The sequence below is a fragment of the Corapipo altera genome, unplaced genomic scaffold (assembly GCF_003945725.1).
Source record: "Corapipo altera isolate COAL_440 unplaced genomic scaffold, ASM394572v1 57, whole genome shotgun sequence".
Classification (NCBI taxonomy): Eukaryota; Metazoa; Chordata; class Aves; order Passeriformes; family Pipridae; genus Corapipo; species Corapipo altera.
In genome coordinates, this window is record NW_020884905.1 from 1,821,134 (window position 1) to 1,843,598 (window position 22,465).

A 22,465-nucleotide genomic window follows, 5' to 3' on the forward strand; every position below is an offset into this window, starting at 1 on the left:
GAGAGAAAAAATGCCCATCTGGCTGCAGACAGAGGAGGAATGCGTGTTCTCTCTTCTGTCAGCTGAAGCACACCACATTGCACACAGAAGCTGTGAATGCTTGTGGCACATCTACGAAGACATTTTTACTTTGTAACCTGTTTATAGTGCCAGGTGAATGGCCCCTGGGCAATGTGGGTGTGCTGCCTTTTGTGCCCTTCCAACGTCCCACTCCACGACTGGGACCCACCACAGGGTCCTTCAGGCTGTGGTTTACTGAATGGTCTGCTAAGGGGCTTGATTATGGTCCCAAATTCTCAGAAGTTTTTCCAGTCTGTCCAAAATATTTATGTCTGGAACATTTCAAACCTATTTATGTTTGGTTTGGTTTTTTTTTTTTCCTGCTGGGTAAAAAGTAGTTTGGCTTTTACAATGTGTCTGTATATAGGGTTTTAGTAACTTGGATTGCTTTTATATGTTTATAATTAAAGTAACAGCCCCTTAAAAATTGGATTATTGATCATGGGAAGACTGTAGATGTTTTTAATCTTTAGAAGCAGGACTACAAATAAATCAAATTATATGAAGTATTTAATTTAAAGGCATTTTGTACACTGCATCCAGTGTTTGCATAAATGGAATAATTCTGTTTCTTCATATGAGGGTTCAGAGGAAACCATAGTAGGAGTTAGTAAAGTGCACTGATGTCAATAAGTCAAAATTAGACTCTTCCCAAATTGCATAAAAACACTGAAAGATTCAAAGTTAAGGATTTGGAGGGCTGTAAAATTCCCATTTAAGCTGGAGTTGTAATCTTTTCGTGCAGATGCACACGATGCACTGTCTTTACAGAAAGTTTAGGACGACCGTTATGTGTGCCTGTACGCACACCCACACATACGCCTCACCCTAGTGATGATGAACTGCAGCAGAAACATCCTCCCTGTCCTTGTTATGACTGAGTGCCTGAATCTGGGAGTTTGTTTTCATGTTCCAGATGTTTGCTCCACCAGATTTGACCACAGGAATGTGAGGCCAGTGGGCTGAGTCTCCTGAAGCACAGAACAGCAGCATTTAGCCTGGAGTTTGCACCTTCCACCATTTCCAGGGACAAAGCAAGAAACTGGTTTTCTCCCTGGGAGAAGTCAACCAAAGAGGCATTATGCATGCAAGGAGGCTGGTGGGACTGTGTGAATGCAAATGGTCTTTGTTATTAACCAGCTCTCTTCAAGCTGACTGAGGAGCTGAATGGATCTGTCGATTAAATCTCATCCCTTCAAAAGACAGGAACAAAATCACCACTGTAATGTTTTGACAAAGCAAAAACATTTTTGTTTTCCGGCAAGGGTTTAACTCGTGCAGCTATGCTGCCCTCTTAGGATGTCAGAGAAAGAGGTTTTCCTAGTCAAATGCTGCCCTGCCTCACCAGTCTGCCTTACCCCAATGATTAAATGCTCCGGCACCAGAAGTCACCTTCTGTGTTCAGCTGAGCTCAACTGGAATCGTGCTCTCTAGCTGTGCTGTTAAGTGGCTCTGAAGACATTATGGGTGCAGAGCTGTACTGCTGTATTTCAAGTGATAACAAAAACACACTGGATAGATTGAAGAAGTGTGGCTTCTTGTTGCAGCAAGTTGAGACCATATAGGCAACTCCATCATTGTGCTAAGGCAGCCAGTGTTTGGAAGAAATGGTTCATGACCCGATGATGCTTTCCAAGAGATGCAGCCAGGAAACAAAGATGCTGGAGGCTCCTCGGGTGGCAGGAACACTGGTGGAACAGGTGAGGGAAGCAGAAGGGTCAGAGACAATGGGAGAGAGTGAAGAGAAAGATGCAGTGCAAGCAGGAAAACCCTTTGCCATGGTTCAGGCTTACTCTCACACTCAGAGCTGGGGAGCAAAAAGCAATAGCTGCAGGAAAAGCCCTTTTCTGAAGACTGGTAGAGCATGCCAGGAGGGTGCTGCAGGCACTGTCTCAGCAGCCAAAGTGAGGAGCAATGCCACAATCTGCAGGGGTCAAATCTGAGATCTGCATTGAGAGTATGGTCCAACGGGTCCCTAGAACAGGGGAAGGTCCTCACCCCACATGGGGGTTGTCACAAGCATCTGGGAGAGGGCGCTGTCAGATGCCGGACTGGATGCTCATCACACATGAAAGCTGATTCCTAGCAAGAAAATGTTGATGGGCTATTACTGAAGTATTCCAGTCTCTGAGCAACTGGCCCTGGGAATACTGTGAACACTGGTGCCTCGAGTGTGAAGCATGACCTGTCCAGGGTAGAAGGCCAGGATGCTCCCCCAGGGACCAGACCCTGATGAAGGGCAGCTGTGAGGCTAAGGGGAGAAGCCGAGCTGGCCTTGCACAAATTATCTGGTGGTTCAGGCTGGCCAAGCTAAACATGTCCCTTACCTTGGCGTTGTCATGACTTTGACAGAAACACCTGGGACTTGTGTGGGTCAGAGCTGTCTCCTGGCTGACCCCACACAGGGCACTTGCTGCTACAGAAGGACTGTGCTAAGGGCATGCAGACATGGAGCCCACTGCTGGCAGGGCTTGGCCACCATGCTCCCACCTGGCTGACTCACATTGTGGAGCAGGTGGTCACGGCCACTCTGGTGTGCACACACACAGAAACCCAGCACAGGTGGTGCAGACATCACCCCTGCCAAGTACAGCGGTGGCCCTCACCTTCGGGAAGGGACCCCAGCATGTGGCAAATGAGCATCAGGACCCTGCGCTCAGACACCATCCACATGTGCAGGGCAGTGCAGAGTGCCAGGCCCAGAAAACCGAACTTCAGGACCTCCAAGGGGGCACTTTTCTCCAGCTGAGGGTTTGTCCCCCTTCTCTTTGCATCAGGTGAACCCACATCAGCTGCACTGGTGCAAAGGAGCAAACACATTTGAATAACAGCAGTATAAAGGTGTAACAAATAAAGACTAAAACGCTGCTAATGAGCCTCATTGACAACGGCTATTATTTGCATCTATCACTTGGAGATTAAAAACCAAAAAAAGTGAAATAAGCTGCATGTGTTGTAAAGGGTCAAAGTTTCTGTGCTAACACCACAGCTTGCACGGTCTTTCCTGCTGTCCCTTGTGCCCCTCTTCCCTGCTGACCTGCTCCATATGGAGGGCTGTCCTGGGGAGCCGCGCTGGGGCCATGGCTGCTCCCTGGAAGGAGGGGAGAGGGGTCAGAGGGGGTAGCACCAAAGGGAGAGGAAGAGTGTGGATTGGGAGAAGGGAGCAGGTGATAAAAAAGCTCCTCAAGGTAGGGGCTGATGCTGATGTGCTGCTGTGGTGAGCTGCAGTGCATGACAAGGCTTGTCCCATGTCAAGGGTAGATCAGCTTTCCTTTGACTTGAGAGGGTGTTGGTGTGTGTATTAGCTAAGTCCAGGAAACAGTCACTGCTGCACTGGGTCTGGTCATGGACAGTTGTGGTATCCTCTGCTGCCCTGTGATTTGCAGTTTCTATTTTATTATTTACATGAAATCATGCTCTTGCTGTCTTCAGGGAATTTCCCCTAAGTAAGCTTACAGCAAATTTCTCTTCCTTCAAATCATAAGCACAAACACCTTTGACATAGTTTCTCTGCTGCTGGGGTCTCTGTGTTACTTACTTTGTCTAGGTCCTTTTTCAAGAAGTTAATAAGCCTGGCACTGCAAGTCCACTGACTCTTAGCAGAATATTTCTTTCATTCCTGAGGTCCCTTTCATATCCAGTTTTCATATTAGCACCCTTCATTAGCATCCATCCACCTTTTCTTGTTAGTATTACTGTGCAATGCACTTTCTTTTGTAGTACCTGAAGCTTGTAAGACAACTCAGTTTGCCTCCCAATGGGGGAGAAGGTATCTGTAATCTGTGTTCCTTGTCTTGAGTCTCTTGAAAGGACTAGAAATCCCAAATGCAGTAACTTGTGGGTTTTCTGTCTGAGAGAGTTAGGTTGTCGTTGCATTACTGAGCAGGCAAACATTGAGCAGTGCTTGATCGATAAGAGGCATTGCCAGAGGTCTGGTATAGTCTACCACAGCTGATGGTAAGTGTTGCTGTAGGCTATGGAATTAGGAATATAAAATGTCAAATGACAGTAATAATTCATGCATCCTGGGACATATAAAACCAACAGCATGTCAATAGCTGTGGCATGCTCTGCAGAAAATATGCAGGATTTAGATGTTGCAGGAGTCTGTTTTATTTTAAGCCACACTTTTCTTGGTGAAGTATAGACTTTCCCTGTTTGTTGAAAGCATTTATTTTCAGTTTCATGTTGCTACTTCTCTATTAAGATTCTAAGAGCCATGCAGCTCAAAAGGGGCCCTGAGATTCAAAAAACAAAATATATGTATTTATTGAAGAAAAACACATAAAATATTTATAAAACGGAGGGTGCAATACTATTTGAGATTCATGGACCATTTTAGCATTCATAAAAGCAAATACGGTTCTCATGTTGGCTTCACCTGGAATCAGACTTTACTAAGGGGTTAGCCAGGAGGGATCTGCCTCAAAATGAAACTTATTACAATCACTTTGCATTTTACATAGAAAGCAGAATAACTTGTGAAATAAGTAAGAACTTCTCCAATATTCATCTTCTTAAAAAAATACTTCAGGATAATTAATATTGCTTGTCTGTTATGAAAGATGAAGAATAGGGCAAATTACTGCATCTGGGAGGGTACAGCAGGCATTAGAAGAAAGAGTGTGTCAATCTGAAACATGTTCTCCCAGTGCTGTGGCTGCTTGGGAACCTGGAAGTGATGGGTGCTCACTGGCTAAGGCTCTCACAAAAATTCTTCAGAGGAAACCTTAATGAGAAAAGGGAAAAACTATGTCCAAGCAGCCCCATTCTTATACTTTCAGCTGTGTGCTTCCATGCACCTCAGTTGTGGGTTGCCAGGCATCCATTTCTATAAATCTGCCTAAAAGTAGAAGGGCAAGACAGAGAAGTTGCATATCACTCATGATTATATGAATATAGGCCTTCATGTGCAGATAATACTTCTAAAAGAATGTAAAATATTAACTAAACAAAAAGGAGAAAAGGAAAAGCATCACAAAGAAACCTACCACACATGATTGAAATCTCCCCCTGTGAGAGGCTGAGGATTCAAACGCATGTGAGTCGTCTGCTCTTCCATGTGACAGGAATCCTTCTACTTCAGAGTTGCGCTCTCAGTTGTCTACTTCAGATTTTTTTTTAGTTACGTATTCTAATAAAATGTCTTAAATAGAATTTCCATTATTTGAAGACCATAAAGTGGTTTTAGTGCAGTGGACTGCACCTACATACACAGGCACCAGTAGATATTTTGGCACATCTTGCTGAAGATAGCATGAGACAGAGATGATGATGATGAAAATAAAAAAAAAATCAACAACCAATCAAACTACAATGAAAAGAAAACCCACAAATTTAAGCCTGCTAACTGTCTGAGACCTAAGAAAAGGGATTTCTTTGTTCTTACGAGAACATCTTGGCTCGTTCTGCTCCTTTGGCTTGGTTTGGGGAGGATGTATTTTACAGTCCTCCCATGATACTTGGCAAATGTAAAGCTGTCACGTTGGATCCTGCTTCCCTTTGTATTAAAAGAATGTCTATGGTGTTTATGTTATGGGGGGAAAAGTGCTATTTCTACTTATTGTATTTTCATTGTCTCTTTTCTTATGACTGTACTGTTTGCCAGCAGCCGAGGGGCCACTTTGATGCTTGCTTTGATGCCATAGTTTATTGTGTTGCACAGTTGAGCCTGTGGTTTTCCTTTCTAATCAGAGCTGGCATACTGGGTGAAAAAAAATAAAAATAAAGCTTTTCTATAATTATGGTTATCTCATAGAGTCTGCATTTGTTATAGCTGCTGGGACACTGGAAATCGGTATTTGTAAATACTGATATATTCTGATTTGTTTTCAATCTCAAAGGTGTTTTTTGTCTGTTTCTGCTTCTCACCCCTGGCCACTCATGCAAGCAGGCTTGCCGACCTGCATGCTGAGCAGCTATTGCCTCAGGAAGATACCAGCCTGCATGTGTTAGCCGGGTTATTTGCATGGTACAACCTTCATCTTGTTCCCTCTTCTCACTCTAAGGGATTGGCATCCAAAGAAAACCAAATTAATCTTGTATCAGTTCATCCAGGAAAGTGAGTAGGCAAAATAACCAGAATATTGCTGCTGACAGCAGGGACAGAGAGGAGCCCTCCAGGGTTGGGGTGTGCTGTGTGCTGCCCACCTCCACTGCACTGCTTTCACAGGTGCATGGCTTCACCATGGGTTCTGGTATAACAAGACTCTCTTGTGCCCACAGAAAGACTCGCTGGCTGCTTCTTTGCCCCATGCTCCATGTGGTAGTACCAGTCAGGACTTGTATAATACCCACTTGGATGTATCTATTGCTTTTCTCCATATGTCTTGTGACCTTCTGTGGACTGATGAGGAACCACTCTGTTTCCATTTTACTGATGGAAAAGGAAAGACTTTGAGAGGCTGAGTGATTTGTCCAGGATGATACAGCAAATCAGCGGGAGAAAAAAGGATCAGGCCATTCCACATAGGATGCCATTAACTGCCTCATGGGCTTCCTGGGGAAGGCATGCAGGTCCCCAAAGAGGCCGCTTCCTTTGCAGGAGCGTTCCTCCATTATTTCTGTCAGATTATTGCTATGCACAGTGGAGAAATGCAAAATGTATTATTCATCTCTCCTACTCATAAAATCAATACCTATCAAAATACAAATACAATTTAAATCAAAGGGCACTTGTTGAGTGCAGATCCTACTAATTAGGTATGATTTTCCAACAATTTCTTAAATTATTTATCCAAGGGATGGGTAGCAGGCATTTTATATGTCCCAGAGTGAATATTATAAACCTCGTCATGATACAGCAAATGGGAAACGTAGTGCGATGCAGTGTGATTTGTAACCTTGATGAACTAATGTAATATCAATAGACATCAATCGTGCAAAAAAGATCTGTCTCATCATAACATCTAGCAAGATATGTCAAAAGTCAATAATCTTGTGAAATGGACACATATCAGTGAAGGTTGCAGACTGTGCTGCTAGGAATCAATTAAAAATGTAACACCCGCCTGCTATGGAAATTACTAAACACCCCCACCAAAAAGGAGGTTTACATCATGCATGAACATTCACCATAAGAGCAACTCCCTTCAGGCAGGCTGTAGCTCTGTAAGCAATTCCACTGTAATATAGGGCCTTTTTTTTTATGCTGGTATTGCTTAATACCTAGCAATATCTAGCCCCATAATCAACATGCAAACAATATTTAACTACATTTTTAAAACCTGCACAGAAAAGCGCCAATGGTTTTGAAGATTTTTATGTACAAATTTGGAAGCAGCTCTCCTGTAAAATGAAAGGTTTAAAATTGTCAGTCAATAACGTAGATCAATGTTCTTCAATTTTTAATCATAATGATTTTTCTTATGCAGCTGCATTGGATCTTAATTTTCATACTTATACTTCCATCCATACAGCAGATCTTAAGATTCCATCACACCAGCATGCATCAAGTGAAAATTCTTGGTCCCATTAAATAGACGTGATATCCTCTCACCAAATCATTTCAAATCAGCGATTCAAAAGAACAGTATAAAATACAAGATATGGTTTCTCCCCAATTTTTAAAAGACAATGATAAAATTTACACTTTCTAAGCATTTTACTTTTCCTCTTGTCATCCGATGATAATTTAAAGTGTAGCTTTGAGGCCAAAACTAAATAGTTGAACATGGAGGGAGATGCTATGACTTCAAAGACAGCGATATGTGAGGGGCTGAAGTAAAACCGTCAGAGTAATTCAGAGCTTAAACTTTTAACTTGGTGCTTTCCCCTGTAGCCTTAATGGAGATCAGGCTCCCAAAAAAGCCATCAGGAGCCGGAGCAAAAAGCTGCAGTGGTCCAAAGTGCCCGTGTGCTTCAGCTGCTGCAGGCAGCCTGTGATCATACTGCACCGTCGGCAGTACGCAACTGCAGTTGTGCAACCAGGGATGCAAGGCAGAGCTGTAATTCCAAATTTCATGGCATTTTAAAGCACGAGTCAGAATTTTAATGGTATTTCAACCTTCCTTATTAGTTGCACAATAAGTGTCTTTCAGCCTGTGTTCTGCAAATCCTTTCCTGGTGGTCTGCAAAAGACACGGTTTGAAAGTCAGAGCGTTGGAGGTTGAATGCTGGGTGTGTGGAAATAGATCAGCCTGAGCTGATGGGAGGAATAAGGGATTCTGAAGAAGCATTGAGTTAAGATAACATTGGATAATAAGGGTAGTAGCAAAAAGTATAAAAAAGCATGCCATGAATACATTGGATATACAGGATAAATTCGCCATCAATTATTCAGCTGTCCTGCTCGTATTTTTGTTGTTTTTTAATTAGCAAAAGTTTGTCTGGCAGAGTTCAATCTCAAAGTGTTTGAGTTATAAGACCTAGCTGCATCAAATGAAAATAGACAATACTACATTTAATGTTTTTCATTTTCTCATTCCATTTAAATGTGAATGAGCTATCAGGAAGGAGTATCAAACATGCAGATACTGTTTAGTGGTAGATTCTTCTCATCTTCATTGTTTTCTTTTGCCTAATGTCTTTCATAGATGCTTAAAAAGTGCATGATGTATATGTGATTGTATATTAGTGACTGCAAAGGTTACCTAAATTAACAACATGGACTAATTTTGTTTTAAATGGAGGGTAAGAGCACATCTGTTTCAAACAGCTTTGTAATATGCCTTTTGTGAGTTCAGATCAGATACAGCAGTGGCCACTTAAGTGAGCTCCTACACACACAACTACTTATTTGCATTAGAGCTAAAAAATGCATCTATAAAATGACACTAGCATTTTGGTGCACTGAAATAGGTTCCTCCTCTCCATTCCCCTTGAAGATTCAGCCCTGTGTTATTGTTTCATGGATACTAAAGAAAAGCATGTGTTCTTCCCCATGGAGGATGTGTTATTCACTGTATAACTGTACTGGCTAGATATTTTGTATTTTGCTTGCATGCCCCTTCAAAAGAGGCGTGACATTTTTTCGTAGCTATAACTAACACTGTTCTTCAGCCATGAATTGTTATATAACTTTATGAATATAATTGAGGTAATAAAAGCAAAACAAGCAGTCTAGATTATATATCCGGATTGTATTCACAGGTTACAAGTGTGTGGTTTTGCTGTATATCACACTGATTTAGGAAGGGTACAGTTTGGAAATGATCTTGAAAGACACCAGGTGAGGGGCTATACCTTATATATGAACCTACATCAAATACCTCACTTAAATAGGGCAATATGCCTTTTTCCACAGATGTGCTTTTCAAAGATAAAGGTATGTACAGCCCGCAGATATCTGCAGTGGGCAAACTGAAAGTAAACAAATAGAAATGTGTTTATTTGACAGTTTTCTAATGTAAATGTTTTTGTCTTAAACTGCAGAAGGTTAAAAAAAAAGCTTTGCAGAATAGCTTCTCCATCACGTAGCTAGGGTGGCAAAGGACTGCAGCAGTGCTGCCTTGGCCTCTGTTGAGGTGAAATCCATACTACACCTGTCATGTGAAACTGGAAAATGCAATTATATTTGTTTTTCAAAGAGAAAGCTAAGACATGGACAGAAAACACAGGTCTTCTCTGCATACATAAGGGAACTCTGTAAAAGCTGAGGGGTTGAAGAAAGCTCTGTGTAGGCCTTGGCTAACGCCCTAAACCATTAAACCATCCTCACAAAATCTGTATTTCCAACTCTGTTGCCACTGCAATCTGAAAGCAAACATTAGCAGCCAAGAACATCATGCTAATTAATTGCCTCAGGAGGACACAATTCTCAAGATCTAATGAAGGATGGAATCCAGCTCCCATATGTCCCATTTGATAGCCCAAGAAAACATGCCCACATTTTTCACAGAAACAGTGACAAATGTCCAACTACTTGTCTCTAAACTGAATATAACTAATTACCAGGTCCAGAGATGAAAATGGCTGCTCATCAGTACCGAGCCTGAAACGCCAGCCCCGGATCTGTCACTGATGAACCGTTTTGATTCAGAGTGTTGAAGGCATCTTCAGGAGGTGAGAACTGGGCACCAGAGCACCTCTGTTCTGTCCACAGAACAGCATTACCTCTGTCTTGCATGCAGCTACCCTGTCACATTGCTGGTTTATTAAAAAAACAAAACCAAAAACAAACAAACAAAAAAAGCTAGCAGGATGTCATGTTCTTGACAAAATACTGGGGAGAAGACAGAGGTATCAATATAGATGTAATCACAGATATGTGCTGGGGCTGCTTTGCTGTACTATAGGCTTGTTCTTGCTTGAACTTGAAATTCCTGTAGATGGGATGTTTATTCCAGAATGACAGTGGTGTGTAGCCCCAGGGAAACAACAAGGGCCGGAGAGCCTCTGCACTCCCTGGAGAGGCAGGCCTCTCTGTCTGTGGAAGCAGAGCCCTGTTTTGAATGGGGGTGTCCTATCTCCATGTGGCTCTAAGGCATATGGAGTTGTTCAGCTGGCTTAAAGATATGATGTCTCTTTTCAATATTTATTGTTCGAAGGACCCTTACATGCACGAGAACATCTTGTACTCTGTAAAGACCGGCATGCTGCTGTGGCTGTACCCACGGCTTGCTGTGTTCAGAGAGACACAGGTGTCATCTCCATGCAGGGGAAGATAGTCCTGCTTTGCTGGTGTGAGGTGTTTAGTGCAATTCCCAGGTTTGTTTGAATAAAGTTGAATAATCGGCTTGTTGTAGCAGACCCAACCCCACCACGTGAACATCATTCGCATGTCACAGCAACAGTTCCAATCCAGCTCCCTTGCTCAGAGGATGGTAGGGAACACTGAGAGCCTCAGTACAAACAGGGAAACAACAGGGTAATGAGCAGGACTGTGACAGACCTTGGTGTCCAATCCTGGTCTTTTGAGCCTCCCCTTATCCACATCATTAGTATTTGTTAAGTGGTCCATTTTTGGAAACATGCAACATTTTCACTTTCCTCTTTTCCCTTTTAAATATGATGCATGTAAAACTGCTAATATGAAAAGAGTATTTCAACACCTTGTTTAGTAAAAATGGGCTCAAGGAAAGCAGGTACAAATTGCACAGCAAATTTTCAGCCTAAATATTAAAGAAAATATATTTTATTCTTGTCTACCTTGAGATTAAAGAGCAAGAAAAAAAATAGGGAGGTCAAGATAAGTAATTGTAGCACACCATCTATTGTGTATTTCCTCAAGATCTTTCCAGTCACACAGAATAATGGCATTTCTGAACTTCAATAACTTCCACGCAAAAAGGTACATCATTTTGACAGGACTCAGTAAATCATTTAAAATCATAAGGGCTACCATTATGCAGACTGTGTGATAAAGTTAGAGACAGGGTATTTTTCTGCAATTGGTCTTCAATTTCACTCTAGATTTTCGGTGACATAAAGCTCAAAAGGAGCTCCTGGTACTACGCTCCCAGAGATGAGATCAACACTTATGAGTACATGTTTTGATGACACAGTTCAGAAAATTGAAGAGATTATTATTATGGAAGGACCAAGGTGATAAGTACTGTGTTATATATGAATAACTGTCAGTCAGACAAGCCAAGAAAGGTCATAATCCATTATATTAATGTCATAAATGTTACCATAAACTGACATTGGGATGGTAAACTGGGATTCTTGCACTTTTTAAAGTGTTGCTGTTCTTAAATGATACTGTGTCCTGAAAAGACAAGTTGCGTATTAATTTTTCTCTCAAAATACAGAACTTTAAAGATTTTCAGCATAACAGAAGTAGTATTTCAAACATTCATATTTTATTTTAAAGAAACTGGCTGAAATGTCACAACAGTATGCAAGATACCATGAACAGGTAAGGGAGGAGAAGCCAGCAACACAATAATTTCTATTTACTGTCCCCCATTGCTTTATTTGAACTGTGGCTTTCACACCTGCCTCCCTCAGGCACTTCCAGGCCTCTTGCCTACATGCTGGGGTCTACTCCAGCTGAGGACAGGGGCAGCAGCAAGGCAGAGGTGGGAGCTCCTGCCCTGGCTGCTGACCACCTGAAGCCAGGACACTGCACCCTTCTGCAAATCACTCCCCTGACATTAATATTTTTTCCAATATCAAATATGAACTGAGACGATATTCAGGAATGTATGACAGTGGAATGAGAGAGTGTAAATCATATTTTATATCTTTTGTGTTGCTGAGCATTTTCTCACCCACAGAGAGCAGGCAGCTCAATGGATGTCACCAGTGCATGGCTCCTCTGAATTCATCCCAGGCTCCCAGAGGGGTATCACTGGGGACAGAGAAAGCAGCCTACTCTCTAATGAGACTTTCTTCTTGCCAGCACCACTGGGTGCTCCATCCTTTGCTGATCAGTTAAGAGCCAGGAGGAAATTATTGTCACCTCATGTAAATCTGCTCATAGCATAGACTCCCAAGTGAGAGTAAGGGAGGTGAACTCTGAGCCCATCCAAAATCAAAGCCTTGTGTCCACATTCACTAGCGCTACAAATTCTACAAATGAGTGGTATCACCCTGAAATGTGGGTGCATTGGAGGTAAGACAACTACCCAGGTAGCACTGGACCATTTAGTTTTCAGTGTTGGGGGGAATGGAAATGCAAGAGGAATTTAAGGTGAGTTTTCACATCCCATGCAGAGGCCAAAAGAGAAAAGCAGGGTAAGTACTTCTGGAAAGTGCCATGCTGTATTTACTGGCCACATCAGATCAGAGCGATAGTTTTATGTCAGACTTAAAATGCAACATGTCCAGCAGACTCATGCTGATGTATGGTTGTGATTACATTGACGTAGGCAGGAGACAGCCACCAGTGAGTCACCACACCACTTCCTCCAGAAGCTGGCTGTCTACAGTAGGCACCCCATTGCACTGCTGATCTAGTCTGGCTTGTACAATCTACAAATAAGCTGTGTTTGTGCTATGCAGGTAAATGTTCAGGGTGAAACCAATATAGGCTAACTTGAATTGTATAAATAACTGCAAATCATTACCTCAAATGAGAGCATAATGCCTGGAACCACAGGCAGGAAAATACATTTACAGACTATCAAATTATCTTGGGATAATAGTGTAATGCTTTTCACTGCTGCACTCTATGTTCTTATAGCTGAACAAATAATATTACACCTGGAAAAGTCTCCGAATTTCAAAGGGAAGAGATTTCGTAAGCAGACTGGTTCCAAAGGAGAGACTGCCTTTTCTGTGTTATTTTAGGGGAACATTAAAAAAACCCCAACAAACCAAATAAGTTATTTTTTATTACTCAAAGCTACATAGAGTAGCATCTGATGATAAACAAAACCTTTAGACAATTTGTCTTTTTTACAATATAACCTGCAAAGTGCTTCCTTGTTCATATGAGGTTACTTCTCTCTGTGATTGCAACAAAATTCTTTTGATCAAATGTGTTTTCAGAACTGGCAAAACAAAATCAAGCTGCTATAGCAGTTTGCATGCAGAAGTTCTGTTTGAATATAAAAAATTTTGAGCACATTTTTAGAGAAAAAAAGTGGCCTTTGAAATTTTGGAACTAAAGCTATATATGTATATGCCATAGTGCTATTTATGATGTCTGTAGAAGTATATGACACCCAAAGTGCTTTTGGGATGCTCCAAGGTATATCAAAAGCATTAACTCCAGCACAGCTGGGAATGTTCCCAGATTCACTTATAAACGCATATTTCTTATATCCTCTATGTAGACTATAGTTAACATTCAGAAAAAACTTAATATAGCCTTGGTCATGGAGAATAATCCACAGAGTAAGCCTATTAGGTGAGTTTTAGCATCTGCATTTTTCCGTTCACATCCGCTTGCCTGACATATGTAATCTGCCTGGATGTCACAGTTTACATCCTATTTTCATTGGAGGATAATGAAACTTGATCGGTGTCTTCATCTCCTTCTCGGTCTCTCCAAGGAATATTTTTGCTTGTCAGCTCCCTCCTCACCAGCACTCTCTGGTGAGAGTGATCCTTAGCCAGTCCTTTATTAAAGGGTAGTGCATCCAAGGCTTGAAGGAAACCATACAATTTCTCATTGTTTGTGCAAAATGGGTGCAAAACGTGTTACTCCTAACACAGTAAGAAAATAAAAAGTGATATAGTAATTTCCTAACCTGAATTTTCTGTACTTCCTTTTCTCTCACAAAGCTCTGGCGTATCACTGTTTTAGCAGCACTCAGTCAGTGGTTGCTTCCTGACGACTTATGTTTCTGCTTAAGTCTTACAAAACTGCACTGTAGGCACCTCAGTAATTTTAGAATAGCTTAGTCTGAGAGGTAAATTAAAATTATGGAAAATCAGACCATTTCTAATGAGACGGTTATTACACTGAATAATGATGATTATTAGTTCTGCTTAATAAGACTGTCATCCAATGCAAAATATATATTAGGGGAAATTACATTACATTATATTTCTATCAGCTCAGAAATTCGGTGTGTTGCTTTCCCACAAACCATGGGCATAATGAAATGTTAGACAGGGCTTCCTTTTCCAAATAGGATCGATCATGGAGCTTTCAGAAACAGCCCTTTAAATCCCTGATCTAAAGCCCATTAAATCTAATGTTATGAAGATTTCTGCTGACTTCTGTGCCGTGTAGATCAGGACTTCGCTAAAATGAGCAGTGTTCTCTCCCATTGTTTCTGCTAAATACCTAGACAATACTACAGTGGTGACTATTTGACAGTATTGTTAGCCTACCAAAGGAGAAAAACTTGTAGACACACATTTGTAGCCCCCTTGCCTCACTGAGCTCATTGCTTGCTGGCACACCTGCTGTTCTGTTCTGATGTACCTGGCAAATTAGGAGATGGACTCTATAGGATGAGCTACACTCTTTATTTCCAAGGTGAAAACAGCGAGGAATATTATCTATTGGCTAAAAATGAGATCGTGCTGTAAAAACCGCAACACTGAAGCCCCAGACACTTAGAGGTGAGGCAACTCCCCAGAAGCCTTTTGGCTGTCCAGAGACATGACTGACCAGGAAATCTGAGTGCTCAGCATTGTTTTGTTTAAAAGCAGGCACAATATCAAACCTTGACTTCAGCAAGGACTGCTGTCCTGAGGAATGAGACCCATCCCTCTGGGAGGGTGGCTCCCTGCCTCTATACTGCCACATCTATATGGCAGTAAACTGCCAAAGGGGAAGGAAGGAAGGAGGGGGGAAGCCAAGAGTGTGTTTCTGCTACCACACCTTCTCTGTGTAGGGTTTAATCTAAAAGGATATGTTTTTGTGGAATAATTTGATATAAACTAAGCCACATTTTTCTTACAGAGAGGTGTCTATTATAGCTAAAACAGTGTATTTTATAGAGCGTGAGAGATTAAATAAGCAGCAAAAACTGCATGACTCAATATGCATATATGCAAACTGAACCAGTGAAACCAGGGCACAGAGGTGATTGGGTCTATCCGTGGTGCATGTTGAGAATCTGGAGAAACACAGATTTTGCCATATAATTTTATTTTTTGAGAGCAGTATTGCTCTTACAAAGAGCAATGTAATAAATGAGGATAACATGGTTAATAAGTCACAGCACATGTGGTTCTAAGGTTTTCATCATGCATTGAAACATTTACTAGTCAACAAGATTTCTCCTCTTGTGAAGCCTGTTTTGTAGAGTTCCATAAACCAGGTTCAACAGGCACAATTTCATTAGCATTATATTGTTGCCATGGTAATGTGGTACCAATTCAATTGATGGGCTTTTCGTCCTGGGCTTATTATAAAATTGCTCTTCCTGTCAAAGATACATCTATATGGAAACAGCAAACAGACCTTATTATTGGAGTATTAACACAAAATATCATCATATGCTAATTTGGATAGGAATGCATCATGTTATTGGCACCAGACCCAGAAATCATCAGAGACACGATGAAAGTTACTAAACATCATACATGGCAAAGTCACACTCCAAAATCAGGAAAGTTACTTGTATTGTTTGCTGTAGTACCTGAGTTTGCTATTGCAAAAGCTCTTGGCTCTGCTGTAATCATTCTCTGAAATGCTGTTGGGAGGGCACAGTGCAAGTGGTAATATTAGAGGAAACAAAAGTAGTAACATGCCCAAGAATAAAATGTGAGCTGATGGTATGTTGGTCCTTCTCCTGTTTGAACGTTGTGCAGCATGTTTTGGGGAAATTGGTACCACATGCAACATCCTGTTTTCCTGGGCTGTAAAACCATGATAATAAACTCTCTCCCCCTGTGCAGAGCACCTGGTGTATACCAAATAATGAGTGATAGCTGGTACTGTTAAATATTGTTATTAAGTAAAGTAGAAATGTTTTTAACAGCTCTGGGAAAATACACTGTACAGATCTACAGTTTGAGAAATGCCACTCGGAGAATCTGGAATCGCCCAGGGAAACACAGGAGAGTTGGCAGACTGAGCAGGTAACGGTGCATATGTACCTATGGAGGAAAGATACTCACGTCATTAAAAAATCATGACAGTTTGTAGTTTTTTTTAAAAATAAAGAATATTTTAGGCTACAGGAGAAGTATCTGCAGCAATCTGAGCAAGAAGAGCAACAACACAATATAAGGCAACAGCAGGGTGGCTTGTTTATTGTATGTTAAAACATTTTGTTGTGTATTTTCACTGTTTTTTGATGATTGCTTCCTATTTAGATAGGAAAAATCTTTTTCCATCCTGACACATAATGTTCAGTCTATCATTTCTTAGCTTAATCATGTTGTGTCCTTTGCAGCAGCAAGAGTAAATTACAGACAGGATAGTATTCGGTATAATCAAAGATGTGTTCCATTTTACATGATAAGTTTTGTCTGATTTACAAAGGCAGTATCTTCTCCAGCTGAGCGAGGAGAGACCTTCACTTGCAGATAAAAAAACTCAGAGAAGAGGCTTTTCCTCCATTAGGAACCTACTGTTCATACAAAGAAAACCCAAACTATTGTTACCACTGTTATCTATTTATTTACTTTTACCGTGATATAGCCACAGGACCCAGCTGAGACTGGGACCTACTTGTGCTAAGCACAGGAAAACCATACCGTGCCACAGCCCCTTCTTCAGACAATTTATAAACTAAAGAGTCATAAGAGAGACCAGAGAAGATAGAAGAATAGAGAGGGGGAGACATAGCTTAAGTAACTGACTGAACGTCAGAGAAGAAGTGAGTGGCAGAAGCAGCACAAGTTCCTGTACCCTCCACTGGGTTGCCTGCCCTGTTGGGAGAAGGAGGTATTTGGAGATATCCTCTACCAGATTCTAAGGATTCACACTCTAACTCATGCACAGAGCCATGCTTTACCCCCTAATTTCAATGGCTGCATCTGTGTTGCTGAGCAGGGGCAGCCTGAGGCAAAGCTTGAAGTCCGCTGCGAAGCCCACCCGTATTACCTATTAAAACACCTTCAGGCTGGCTCCAGGGCAACCCTGTTAATCCTCTCAGGGACAAAGGCTCAGGGATACCGTATGTTTTTTAAGCATGTTCAAGGGCACCAGCGTCAGGGTACCTGCCAGAGAAATATTAATGGGTTTCAACACCACAACCGAAGCAATAGGGATCAGGCTTTCTTCCTCTGTGGTAGGGACTTTCAAATCCAAGCCTGAACAGATGGAGGGAGGTGGGGGAAAGAGAAGAGATTTTGGTCATGAGAGCAAGAAGTCAGTTTGCACCAGAATTTGAAAGCTTTGATCAGGAAGCAATATTATGTCTTAGATTAGGAAAGCATTGGCTTTCTCCTTCCCCCTCTCCCCCTCTCAAAAATCCATATAATGTAAAACCGTTAAACTCTGGGTGAAGAGGCATTCATCTTCTGATCGGTAAATACTTCCTTTCACTATGTGGTGCCTGCTGACTTTACTGCTGTTGCAGCCTTTTAAAATGCTTCCAGGAAATCTCATTAGATTTTAACTTTAATTTTTTTTTTCATTAAGGAATCTGAAGAGAGTGTATAATAATCTCAATTTAACTTTTTAATAAAAATTGCAAATAATAGGCTAGCACAGATTTGATATCATATATATATTGGATAAAAATTCTGATTTGTAGTAAGATTTGTTAGCCAGGGGTTTGTTGTCATCATAATAATGAATATAAAAGCTGGCAGCTTTAAAATGGCAATATTACAGTAAGCCTACATTTTTTTATAATGGCTTTGTGTTGTGCATTCAGTATTGGTGAAGACTAAGATTTAGCACGCAGAAGTAATATCCATTATTATGGGATTGTCCACAGTGAATTGAGTAGGACATTTGCTTAATTAAAAGTATTTATCTTAGATGATTTAAGAAGTATGTCCTACTACTGAACTGATGATGTAAATTAGTTTCCTATAATCAGTTCACCATTGATGACTCCTCATACTAAAGAGAAGAAGAAAAAGGTAAGAGAATAGTCAAAGGAAAGTAAAAGATGCCACTGTCTGAGAATTTAATAGAACTTTGGAAATAATGATTAATTAACACTATGCCATGAGCAGGAAATCTACATTATTACACCCCTAAAGCAAAGAATGTAAACAGAGCCCTGAAAGGGTGCACTTCTAGCAGAAAGTTTGGAAATAAAAACATAAACGAACGCCCAGATTCCCACTCCTACCCACTGGACCTGTGCCTCAGAGGCACTGGCATTTGGGGAGCAGAGCTTGAGGATAAGAGGTGGTAGAGAGCCTGGGGTGGGATGAAGACCTGTGGCATGGTGTCTTGTGGGGTCTTGGCAAGGGCTGTCTCTGGCTTTGGGCAGGATGCCAGGCAGCCAAACTACTGCAGCTGCCGAATTTGGGCAGAGTGGAGAGCAAGACCAGAGCTACAGGGAGGGCAGGAACTGGTGTGACCTGCTTCTATGGGTGGTTTTAAATCTGTTTATAAAGACATACTGGGTAGTTTTATAAAAATATACTGTGTGATTTAATGTTATGCAAACACACTTTTAAAGGAGAGTCCCAATGGGTGGAATGTTTCAACCTATCTCAATGTTACAGCTGTACAGCCTAAGTTTCATGGACTAGCCCATCTTCCTTCCTTCCTTCCTCACCATGCCAAATCACCCATGGAAAGCTGTAGATCTTCAGTCTGTGGGGACAATCTAACAACAGCAACTTCTGGGGGTGCTGCTACAAGGTAGGGCCACATCTTACCCCGTCAAACCATCCCATCAGCTCAGGTGTTCTGCTCACATGAAAAGCTCATGACTCTCACTGCAGAGACCTACTTGTCTGCTTCTTGGGAAACCTCCTGCCTGCAAGGCTGTCCCCTTCAGCCAGGCCCAAAAATCACTTACTGAATAGTTTTGGCTGAGGTTTTTTGACAAAATCTTCACAGATAGAGCCAAGAGGCCAGGCAAGAAATATTTCTATTCTTCATGCCACAACTTGTTTTTTCATTATTTCTTCTTGTCTCCTTTTACACTTCAGGCATTTTTTCTTTCTACATAGGCTAATAGGAAGAAAGGCTGTGCCCTACTCCAGTCATTTAATTTAAGTAATTTTTTTTAGTTCTAATTATAAGCATTCACATAGCAAGTGACATTTATTGATATATGTTACCTTTCTGAAACACTAGAAAAGTATCTGGCCTGTTCTCTGCTAATGCTTAGATGACATTTTAGGAACAGGAACCACCCTGCAAAGGGCTGGGCATGTGCACAGGACAGGAGCTGTCAGTGAAGTGTGTTGAATCTGGTTTTGATCTGTTCATGTCATTTTCCAGGTGAGCCTTGGACTCTGCCTATGGTCTGTGCTCCCAGATGTCAGCCCACGACGGCAGATGGAGGGACACCCCGAGCTCTGCTTCCCCCAGGCACTGCACTGGGCATTTGCTGCTCCCAGAGCTGCCACACACCATGGGACCCCCAGCTGCCGGATGCCTGACCCAGCTCGACTGTTGGTGGAGATGTGCTGGGGCTGGCTTTGCCCTGCTTGCTGCTGCCTGCATGCCTTGTTCTTCTGACTTATGCCCCAGCCCATTCCCATGCCACTGTGCTGCTGCCTCTGGGCTGTACTGAGTTTTCAATTATCACAATATACAATGCAGATGCTATGTAAAACAGCCAGCGTCGCTGGAGCATGCTGAACTCAGTAGAAACACGGTTAAATAAAAGTAATACTATAATACCAGGAGGCTGATTGGAACCACAAGACACCAGTGTCATATCCTGTGGCTTTTATGTTGATAGACGTAGATTTTAGCCATTAGAGTCTAGCTATCCAACAGATAACAACCAGAGGAAATGGGTCTGGGTATCTTCAATTGTGAATAACTGATACACATTTGCCAATAAATGGAGGACTTGGTAAACTGCCAGATGAAGAAAACATTTTACATACACACAAATATAATCAGGCATTTAATATGGTGTAGCATCTAACTATGTGTAACTTAAAGAAACTACCTGATTACACACAATTCCTTTAAAGTGGTACATCAAGAGAGCTCTGACTTCAGACAAGCAATGTGTGGTTGCACTGTCAACTCCAAATTCAGGCAAGGAGATAAACAGCAAGTGTGGATCTCAACTTACATATTTGTATCAGCAGCAACAACCTCCCAGATGACAATGATATTGTAATATCTATGTGGGTGTAAAATGCTATGACAAAAGAGGAAGAAATAAGAAAAAATACAGTAATGTCAAGTTTGCCTGTTAACTTTTACAGAAGCTCAGCATCTGGAATTTTAGTATGTGTTATACAGACAAATGTAAAGAGAGAAACACATTAATTGTGTTTTCTCCAAAGCAAAATGAAATAAGCATACGGAGCAAATTATTATATTTAGTACTCTCAGGGCAAATTCTAGTTGAGGATTGTGAAGTAATTTCAAAATATTAATGAATTAGCCTCTCAGCTATCTTTCAGGTAGAAAATAATGATAATTATTACTACAAATAAATATTATTATTATCAGTCTTGCTCCAAGAAATGAACATTGATGCATAGAGAATTTATGTCTTTGTCCAAAGTCTGTGTTTTACTACTGTAACCATCCTTCTCTAGAACTATTATATATTAAGATTATCCTTTTCCAAATACTGTGTGTGATACTATTCACTTTATAAGGTCTAAAAACCAGCCAACTGAGCTTCCTTGTGAAACAGTGCCAGTGAACATCTCTATTTGCATTTGAATTCTCAAGCAGCAACAATCTTTCTTTAAAAAAAAAAAAAGAAGAAAAAAGGAATCATGAAAATCTGTACAAAATCTGTCAAGGCCCCATCTGTGACTGGGTATCAGAATATCACTAAGAAGCTCTGAGAAACAAAGTTCATTCCAAGTCTAACGCATAGTGCTTTTTGGTCGATGAAATTAATTCAAGCAGGGGTAAATGAGGGCACATACCATGAAATACTGTTCCTCCACTGAGGGTGGAAGGAAAGCAGCATCACTGCTGTGTGTGTGGTCTTGGTTTTGGTGCATGTAGCCATGTTTAAACACTAAAGGTTTTACAAGGCAAAATAATCAGTGTGCTCATGACTCCTTTTGATAGCCAGGTACACCTGCTGCTCTTCTGAGGAGTATAAGGGAATCTGGTCCTGACAAGATGGGGACTTAGATTACATATGATTGTTGCAAAAAGCAGGCCTTCATAGCCAGCTACCTGAAGAAGTACAGAAACAAAACTCCACCCTGGCCTTGAAAATCGCCTACAAACATATTTATTTCCTTCTGAATGGGAATATATAAAGGTTAGGGACACTTATTTGTAGGCTATTTATACATCTCCTCTTCAGGATCTGAATCTCGCATATTAATGAATTAACTCCAGGAAACAGGAGAACCAAAACATTAACACCATTCTAATGCACCCTATTATTTTTCTTTTCCTTTTTTCAAACCGTTAGAGTATGCAAATGTTCAGTTAACTGGTCCTCATGTTTTCTCTTTATTGAATCGCTTTCACTACAGCAAATAAATATTCATAAAGAAATGTGGACAATAAATCATTTCAAATAGTTCAAAGCCATTTTCTTTCTAGACCGCATATATTTTCAGCTGTAACTCGCCTTCAATATTTCATTCAAAAGACAGACTTCTAGAAGGACAATAGAGATAATGTGTCAAGTAGTAATTAAAACAGGGAGTAATGATTAAAACCATTTTGATCTACATTGTGCTCTGCCAGATTCATAATCTCCTGTGTTTGTTAGGATGGCTTTCTACTTGCTTTATACAGAAACTCAAAATAAACTTCTGTTTGAAGACACCGAAGAAAACAAAAGATTTCAACTCTGAGCTTGTGGGTCCAGAGCCCTTTCCAGTTCTGGAGTTTAGGTATATCTTCTGTACCATCCTAGCAAGATAAAGGCACTATCCCTCCTGCTGATACTGGGAAGTATCACTACTTGTCTGGGAAGTAAATCCAGATGCAGAGCAGAAGACAAGGAAGGGCCACTCGTGTGTACAGGTAAACGTAACCCATCTCACCATTCAGATTTAAGCTAAGAGCTTCAAAAGAAATGAA

The 22,465-nt window shown here is 41.1% G+C and overlaps 1 long non-coding RNA gene across 2 annotated transcripts in view; it reads left to right on the forward strand.

Annotated features, from left to right (window-relative positions):
• Positions 1-21,967, forward strand: part of LOC113950983 — a 46,222-nt gene extending 24,255 nt beyond the window's left edge. For both annotated transcript variants that reach the window (XR_003528957.1, XR_003528958.1), the window contains one exon: positions 977-21,967. This is a non-coding gene — a long non-coding RNA (uncharacterized LOC113950983). The remainder of the gene's footprint in view (positions 1-976) is intronic.
• Positions 21,968-22,465: the final 498 nt, after the last annotated feature.